Source organism: Triticum dicoccoides, chromosome 2B (genome assembly GCF_002162155.2).
Source record: "Triticum dicoccoides isolate Atlit2015 ecotype Zavitan chromosome 2B, WEW_v2.0, whole genome shotgun sequence".
NCBI lineage: Eukaryota > Viridiplantae > Streptophyta > Magnoliopsida > Poales > Poaceae > Triticum > Triticum dicoccoides.
In genome coordinates this window covers 758083156-758092803 of record NC_041383.1, presented here as the reverse complement: position 1 = coordinate 758092803, position 9648 = coordinate 758083156, and positions in this window count along the sequence as shown.

The window sequence follows — 9648 nt, the reverse complement described above, 5'->3', positions numbered from 1 at the left end:
GCGTTGCCTCTGGATGAACAGGAATCCGTGGTGTGGAGGGCTGGATGAACAGTAGACGGTGGAGGGGTGGCCGTGGAGGGGTGGTTGAACAGGACCCCGTGGTGTGGAGGGCTGGATGAACAGTAGATGGTGGAGGGGTGCCTGTGACACCCCAAAATTTTGTCCTTGTTTTATTAATTAAAATTTTGCCAGGAAATTAAAACTTTTATTTTCTGGGCTCCCTTTTGATTTTTGAACCTTTTTCTCCCTTGCTATTATGGAGTTTTCCCCTAAGTGAAAACTTTTCAAATATGTTATTGGACTTGTTTAAGCTCTCAAGAAAAAACTTTTCTTTTATTAGTAGAACTAATTACATAATTAATTTTCTTGATCTTTATTTTCTTGAAAAATGGTTTTTTGAAAGTTATATGGCCATATTTGAACTACAACCATTTGATAAATTCACTTAAAATTCCAACCAAAATTTGGAGATGTCAGGTGATGTTTTTAAATCACTTTTATGCAAAAATATCTTTTATTCATGAAATGTTTTGAGCTCTACACCCAATTTTCTTCTCTGGTCTAGTGGGCAATTTTGCACTGCAACTCATTTAAATACTTCTTTCTAGCCTCCACCAAAATTATGGGATGCTGGTAGTAGCTTATGATTCAACTTTATGCAAAAACCCAATGATGTTCTTTGAAAATTTTGAGTGTATCAACCTCATCTTCATTTTGGTCCAACATGATGGTTTGTACAGCAACCATATTCTTGCTTGCTCCTTGGCCCTTGATTCTTTCTCCTGCTTGTAGTGTACCTTGCCAAACCCTTAAGTCCAGGAGAGTGGACCCATTGGATGATTCTAAGTGTTGCAGCCATGCCCTCTTCTTTCTGTCAAAAACTGAGGTTTTGCAAAACTTGCACTAACAAGTTTCTCCTTTTAACAAACTAACCTCACCACCCTCTTGTTCATCCAAAGAGACACTAGCCTGGAGAATTTGGCCACTCCAAGTATTGCCTAGATGCCCTTGGCATTTTGACAAACACCCTGAGTGCATAGCTAGATTCGGCATGATTTCAAGTTTACATTATGAACTTGGCCACCTGACCTAACCACCATGTCCATTTACCTTCTGACTAACCCTACCCTAGCCCAGTCACTTGCTAGCCTCACCCGCGACCTCTAGCATGCACTGGCATTTCGTGAAACACGTCCCGGGCGTGCTCTGGGCGCGCCCAGAGCGTGCGTTTGGCACGCACGTGCGCCCGAGCCGCCGCGTCTCTCCCCGCACCCGTTCCGGCCCTTGGCCAACAGCAGCTAGCACGCCATGTATCCCCCTGCACCGCCACGCCACCCCGACCACCCCTGGCACCCCACAGCGCCACCGTCCGGACGGCCGTGGCGGCTAGCTGAGCCACTCCCGCTCGCCAGCTCGCCCTGGAGCAGTGCTCCGCTCGTCCGCCAGCTCCTGCCGCCATCCTTAGCCCCGCCACGTCCCCCTGCCGCTACAGAACGTCGGTCGCCGGCGATCTTATCCCCACCGCCGCAGAACCGACCTCGTCGCGCTATAAAAGGAAGCCCTGAGCTCGTCAAGCCCTCAAGAAACTTCCCTCACTCCCTCACTGACACTCCCGTGGTAGTAGAAAGACCAGAGGGGTCGTCTTCTTCCTCTCCGGCAACTCCTGCCACCGCCACTACCCCGGCTATTCCGGCGCCAGCAGGGCCTCCCCCTCTCCACTCTCTCCACCAGAAGCTCTCTCTTCCTCCCGTGAGCCCGCCCCCCTGCTTGATTTTGATCGAGAGCCACCGTAGCCCCAAACCCACTTTGCTCCCGAAAGCCTCCTCCGCCGTGAAGTTCGCCGCCGGCAGCTCACTCCGTCCCTGCTGACCCAACGACCATCGGGAGGACCGCCCCGGGTCTTGCGGATCCATCCCGACCCTCTGGAGCCCGCGGGGAGCCGCCGTTCGCCGGTGTTGATCGCCGTTGCCCCGCCTCCGTTCGGGCAGAGGAAGAGGAGGGAGAGATGGACTGGTCAAACCTGACCAGTGGGCCCTCTGGACCCACTGTCAGCGACCCACCCCGCCGCCACGTGCTTTTAGTGAAAGCGTAAACCACCCCAGTACGTTTCCTCCGCTCCGAAAACGTATTCCTGTCTGAAGCGATTTCTGTTATATTTAAAAAAAACAGATTTTGACCAAATCTTTGACTGGCTATAACTTTTTAAATATAACTCCAAATGAGTTGATTCTTTATCCTACCTCTCTCAAATATTGCCTAGTTTATTTTAAGATTTATTTCAGAAAAATTCAGACAACTTTTTGGTACTATTTTTGAAACTATATTTTAATTCAAAAATATTTTTAAATAGGATTTTGGAGAGAAGCAGAAAGCTTTCAAAAGTTTTGGAGAGCACCCCCACCTCTCCACACCTTGAAGGCAAGCATTCTGAACCCCGGCATAATATTTTTGGTGTGTTCGTTGACACGTTTATAACACCACCTCATTTCGGGGAACTTGTTATTTCATGTGATATGATCATTTGCATGGATGCATATTAGTGATTTCCATGCTGTTGGAAATGAACACACTTGTGATGGTAATCATCCTCATGTGCCTTGCATGCATGCCAGAAAGAATCGGGAAAACCTCTGCCTTGGGTAGGCATGAGTTTGTCGCCGGTCTCCGTCGGGACGGTTATGTCCGGTATGGCACAGTAAGGTATAAGGAGCGGTGATTCTGTTGGTTGAATATTTTGTTATACATGTCATGCAGGGAAATTATAAACCTCCAGAGTCGACCGTAGATCGAGTCTTGTTCCAGTAACCCCCATATTTGTTTCGTACTACCACTTGTCCCGACAACAGGTAGGGTACGGTTCAGTAAGTCGTCAACCCCTTTCAAGCACACACCATACAGAGAGGCCATGGTGGAAGATACCGGTTGTAGCCGGTAGGTAGGCCACCAGGTCCAGGGGCATGGGTGTTTCCGGTTGGGACCGAGAGGGGGGCACCCCTTAGAGCACGCGGTATAAATTTGATCCCATGCTACGCGAGGTTTTAGCCTCCCCACTTAGAGTTTTGCTTGACAGGTGTCGTGGGTGATTCCAGACACCGGTGAGTTTAGCTGGTGTGTGCAAGTCAGGTGTGTTTTCAATTAAAAGACCGTAGACGGAATTAGTCCCGATGGACTAAAGGAATCTGTTACTCGTGGGTAAAGAGTACACCCTCTGCAGAGAATAAACCTATTCGAATAGCCGCGTCCATGGTTAAGGACTACAGTCTGGGATGGGTCAAGTGTCGGTCTTAGTGTCGGTCTTCGGAGGAGAAACTACTAAACCAGAACGTGGATCATGACTAATGACTTGTGATAATTATGTTATGTTTATTATGGACTAACCCATTGTATTATTTGAATTATTGAGTATCCCTGGGACGGTTCTACCTCCTGGATATTCATTGTGATTATATATTTTATAAGCCCTTTATGTGGTGTCGCTGAGACGCCCGACTGTGGCATTGCTTATTATTTATTTTTGATATAAGCCCTTTCTGCGATGTCGCTCAGACATCCGACTGTGGCACGCTTGTTATTTATTTTGATATAAGCCCTTTCTGCGATGTCGCTCAGACGTCCGACTGTGGCACGCTTGTTATTTATTTTGATATAAGCCCTTTCTGCGATGTCGCTCAGATGTCCGACTGTGGCACGCTCATTGTTTATTTTGATATAAGCCCTTTATGCGATGTCGCTCAGACGTCCGACTGTGGCACGCATGTCATTTACTCTTCAATATAAGCCCTATATGTGGTGTCGCACAGACGCCCGACTGCGGCATTTTCTTTCCACTCCATTATTGCTTATTCGTGTTGCATATAAATAATCTGCATGCATGCATCAGAGATTTTATTTTATGACTAATGATGTGATAGAGAATATTTCAGCGCATGATTATCATTTATATTATACCCGTATTCATAATGTTTGCGAGTACATTCAAAGTACTCATTGGCTTGTCCCTGGCTATTGTCTTGGCCAGATTTCCTGCACGGAGAGGAGCGTTGTGACGACAGCCCCAGAACCTAAGCAACGGTGATAGCAGCCTCGTGAAGATAGGAATTAACCTGGTCAGCTGTTCCTGTTGGGAAATGGTGTTCCATAGACACCGATGATCCACAAACCGCTTCCGCCATCAACCTCTAGAAATCACTTGTTGTACTCATAGGCCAGAATGGTCTTGTACTTCATACTTTGTATTTTGCTTGGAAATTCTATAACAAGTTGGTGCCTCATCAGCTAACAGTAATCCTGGGGCTGGTGAGCACAACGACCATTTTCTGGAAATTAATACCCGGAAAACTGGTCGTGACAAACTTGGTATCAGAGCCAGGCTGACCATTGGCTAATCCTATCTTAGCCAGGTCGAAAAACTAAGGCAAACCAACCCACCAGACCCTAACCAAAACCCCAGCCAAGCTTCCCGTGCAAGATAGCCACACAGTGACCCCGACACTGTTGGCAGTCGGTGCCCAACCTATCAGCCTAGCCTGTCGATCACGCGCTAGAGACCGACACCTATATTGTCCCATTCGCAAGCGTGTGAAGGAAGACTCCGTTCCCTTTTTCTATAAAAAGGGCACGCTAGCCTCAACACAGCACAGCCCCGACCATCAACCAAAATACCATGATGACCCCAGAAGCGCTACGTCGCCTTTTGGGAACACGCTCCAACGGGATTGTGGCCAACAATCCCCGAGATGGTCATCATCGCTACCCCGACCCTGTAGCCCCTCAACCCCCTCCAGCAGATCACTACGGTGAAAACCATGGAGAAACCTCGACGTCCGCGAGGCAAGCCCACTTAGATATGAACGAGGTAGACTAAGATCGCTCAAATGATACCGAGTCTTAGAATGAACTCGCCTTGTAATCTTGTGACCCTGTATCGCCGAAATTAAATGCTGTTTGCTTATGTGCTCCTGTTTTTAATAGTAGCCATGCATGAGTATGTTGATGTGCGATTGCTTATTTTTTTATCCCGGGCGTAGCTGCCAACCTCGACGACGCAAATTTGTGCTATGAATAAACCTTTTGGTTCCAGCTCACAGGAAAGATTTATTTTCAAAACAACTCTTAACAAATCTCGAGGACGAGATTTTCTTTTAAGGGGGGTAGTGTTGTGACACCCCAAAATTTTGACCTTGTTTTATTAATTAAAATTTTGCCAGGAAATTAAAACTTTTATTTTCTGGGCACCCTTTTGATTTTTGAACCTTTTTCTCCCTTGCTATTATGGAGTTTTCCCCTAAGTGCAAACTTTTCAAATATGTTATTTGACTTGTTTAACCTCTCAAGAAAAAACTTTTCTTTTATTAGTAGAACTAGTTACGTAATTAATTTGCTTGATGTTTATTTTCTTGAAAAATGGTTTTTTCAAAGTTATATGGCCATATTTGAACTACAACCATTTGATAAATTCACTTAAAATTCCAACCAAAATTTGGAGATGTCAGGTGATGTTTTTAAATCACTTTTATGCAAAAATATCTTTTATTCATGAAATGTTTTGAGCTCTACACCAATTTTCTTCTCTGGTCCAGTGGGCAATTTTGCACTGCAACTCATTTAAATACTTCTTTCTAGCCTCCACCAAAATTATGGGATGCTGGTAGTAGCTTATGATTCAACTTTATGCAAAAACCCAATGATGTTCTTTGAAAAATTTGAGTGTATCAACCTCATCTTCATTCTGGTCCAACATGATGGTTTGTACAGCAACCATATTCTTGCTTGCTCCTTGGCCCTTGATTCTTTCTCCTGCTTGTAGTGTACCTTGCCAAACCCTTAAGTCCAGGAGAGTGGACCCATTGGATGATTCTAAGTGCTTGCAGCCATGCCCTCTTCTTTCTGTCAAAAACTGAGGTTTTGCAAAACTTGCACTAACAAGTTTCTCCTTTTAACAAACTAACCTCACCACCCTCTTGTTCATCCAAAGAGACACTAGCCTGGAGAATTTGGCCACTCCAAGTATTGCCTACATGCCCTTGGCATTTTGACAAACACCCTGAGTGCATAGCCAGATTCGGCATGATTTCAAGTTTACATTATGAACTTGGCCACCTGACCTAACCACCATGTCCATTTACCTTCTGACTAACCCTACCCTAGCCCTGTCTCTTGCCAGCCTCACCCGCGACCTCTAGCATGCACTGGCATTTCGTCGAACACGTCCCGGGCGTGCTCTGGGCGCGTTTGGCACGCATGTGCGCCCGAGCCGCCGCGTCTTGCCCCGCAGCTGTTCCGGCCCTTGGCCAACAGCAGCGAGCACGCCACGTATCCCCCTGCACCGCCACGCCACCCCGACCACCCCTGGCACCCCACAGCGCCACCGTCCGGACGGCCGTGGCGGCTAGCTGACGGCCGCATGCAGGCCCCGGCCGTGTCGGCGCCGCCCGAGCCACTCCCGCTCGCCAGCTCGCCCTGGAGCAGTGCTCCGCTCGTCCGCCAGCTCCTGCCGCCATCCTTAGCCCTGCCACGTCCCCCTGCCGCTATAGAACGTCGGTCGTCGGCGATCTTATCCCCACCGCCGTAGAACCGACCTCGTCGCGCTATAAAAGGAAGCCCCGAGCTCGTCAAGCCCTCAAGAAACTTCCCTCACTCCCTCACTGACCCTCCTGTGGTAGTAGAAAGACCAGAGGGATCGTCTTCTTCCTCTCCGGCAACTCCTGCCGCCGCCACTACCCCGGCTATTCCGGCGCCACCAGGGCCTCCCCCTCTCCACTCTTTCCACCAGAAGCTCTCTCTTCCTCCCGTGAGCCCGCCCCCCTGCTTGATTTTGATCAGGAGCCACCGTAGCCCCAAACCCACTTTGCTCCCGAAAGCCTCCTCCGCCGTGAAGTTCACCGCCGGCAGCTCACTCCGTCCCCGCTGACCCAACGACCATTGGGAGGACCGCCCCGGGTCTTGCGGATCCATCCCGACCCTCTGGAGCCCGCGGGGAGCCGCCGTTCGCCGGTGTTGATCGCCGTTGCCCCGCCTCCGTTCGGGCAGAGGAAGAGGAGGGAGAGATGGACTGGTCAAACCTGACCAGTGGGCCCTCTGGACCCACTGTCAGCGACCCACCCCGCCGCCACGTGCTTTTAGTGAAAGCGTAAACCACCCCAGTACGTTTCCTCCGCTCCGAAAACGTATTCCTGTCTGAAGCGATTTCTGTTATATTTAAAAAAACAGATTTTGACCAAATCTTTGACTGGCTATAACTTTTTAAATATAACTCCAAATGAGTTGATTCTTTATCCTACCTCTCTCAAATATTTCCTAGTTTATTTTAAGATTTATTTCAGAAAAATTCAGACAACTTTTTGGTACTATTTTTGAAACTATATTTTGATTCAAAAATATTTTTAAATAGGATTTTGGAGAGAAGCAGAAAGCTTTCAAAAGTTTTGGAGAGCACCCCCACCTCTCCACACCTTGAAGGCAAGCATTCTGAACCCCGACATAATATTTTTGGTGTGTTTGTTGACACATTTATAACACCACCTCATTTCGGGGAACTTGTTATTTCATGTGATATGATCATTTGCATGGATGCATATTAGTGATTTCCATGCTGTTGGAAATGAACACACTTGTGATGGTAATCATCCTCATGTGCCTTGCATGCATGCCGGAAAGAATCCGGGAAAACCTCTGCCTTGGGTAGGCATGAGTTTGTCGCCGGTCTCCGTCGGGACAGTTATGTCCGGTATGGCACAGTAAGGTATAAGGAGCGGTGATTCTGTTGGTTGAATATTTTGTTATACATGTCATGCAGGGAAATTATAAACCTCCAGAGTCGACCGTAGATCGAGTCTTGTTCCAGTAACCCCCATATTTGTTTTGTACTACCACTTGTCCCGACAACAGGTAGGGTACGGTTCAGTAAGTCGTCAACCCCTTTCAAGCACACACCGTACAGAGAGGCCATGGTGGAAGATACCGGTTGTAGCCGGTAGGCAGGCCACCAGGTCCAGGGGCATGGGTGTTTCCGGTTGGGACCGAGAGGGGGCACCCCTTAGAGCGCGCGGTATAAATTTGATCCCATGCTACGCGAGGTTTTAGCCTCCCCACTTAGAGTTTTGCTTGACAGGTGTCGTGGGTGATTCCAGACACCGGTGAGTTTAGTTGGTGTGTGCAAGTTAGGTGTGTTTTCAATTAAAAGACCGTAGACGGAATTAGTCCCGATGGACTAAAGGAATCCGTTACTCGTGGGTAAAGAGTACACCCTCTGCAGAGAATAAACCTATTCGAATAGCTGCGTCCATGGTTAAGGACTACAGTCTGGGATGGGTCAAGTGTCGGTCTTAGTGTCGGTCTTCGGAGGAGAAACTACTAAACCAAAATGTGGATCATGACTAATGACTTGTGATAATTATGTTATGTTTATTATGGACTAACCCATTGTATTATTTGAATTATTGAGTATCCCTGGGACGGTTCTACCTCCTGGATATTCATTGTGATTATATATTTTATAAGCCCTTTATGTGGTGTCGCTGAGACGCCCGACTGTGGCATTGCTTATTATTTATTTTTGATATAAGCCCTTTCTGCGATGTCGCTCAGACGTCCGACTGTGGCACGCTTGTTATTTATTTTGATATAAGCCCTTTCTGCGATGTCGCTCAGACGTCCGACTGTGGCACGCTTGTTATTTATTTTGATATAAGCCCTTTCTGCGATGTCACTCAGATGTCCGACTGTGGCATGCTCATTGTTTATTTTGATATAAGCCCTTTATGCGATGTCGCTCAGACGTCCGACTGTGGCACGCATGTCATTTACTCTTCAATATAAGCCCTATATGTGGTGTCGCACAGACGCCCGACTGCGGCATTTTCTTTCCACTCCATTATTGCTTATTCGTGTTGCATATAAATAATCTGCATGCATGCATCAGAGATTTTATTTTATGACTAACGATTTGACAGAGAATATTTCAGCGCACGATTATCGTTTATATTATACCCGTGTTCATAATGTTTGCGAGTACATTCAAAGTTCTCACTAGCTTCTCCCTGGCTATTGTCTTGGCCAGATTTCCTGCACGGAGAGGAGCGTTGCGACGACAGCCCCAGAACCTAAGCAACGGTGATAGCAGCCTCGTGAAGATAGGAATTAACTTGGTCAGCTGTTCCTGTTGGGAAATGGAGTTCCATAGACACCGATGATCCACAAACCGCTTCCGCCATCAACCTCTAGAAATCACTTGTTGTACTCATAGGCCAGAATGGTCTTGTACTTCATACTTTGTATTTTGCTTGGAAATTCTGTAACAAGTTGGTGCCTCATCAGCTAACAGTAATCCTGGGGCTGGTGAGCACAACGACCATTTTCTGGAAATTAATACCCGGAAAATCGGTTGTGACAGTGCCCGTGGAGGGGTGGTTGAACAGTAGCCGGTGGAGTAGCGCGCGGTGGAGGCTGGATGAACAGGAGCCCGTGGAGACTAGAGGAGGTCGACGGTAGCCCGTGGAGGCTGGAGGAGGTCGACGGTGGAGATGAACAGTATCTTGTGGAGTCCCGTTTTGTGGTACGCCACAGCTCCCCCCCCCCCGTTTCGACCGTAGTGCTCCAACACAAGTCCGTTTCGTCCGTTTTGCGGTACGCCACACCCCTCCCGATCAG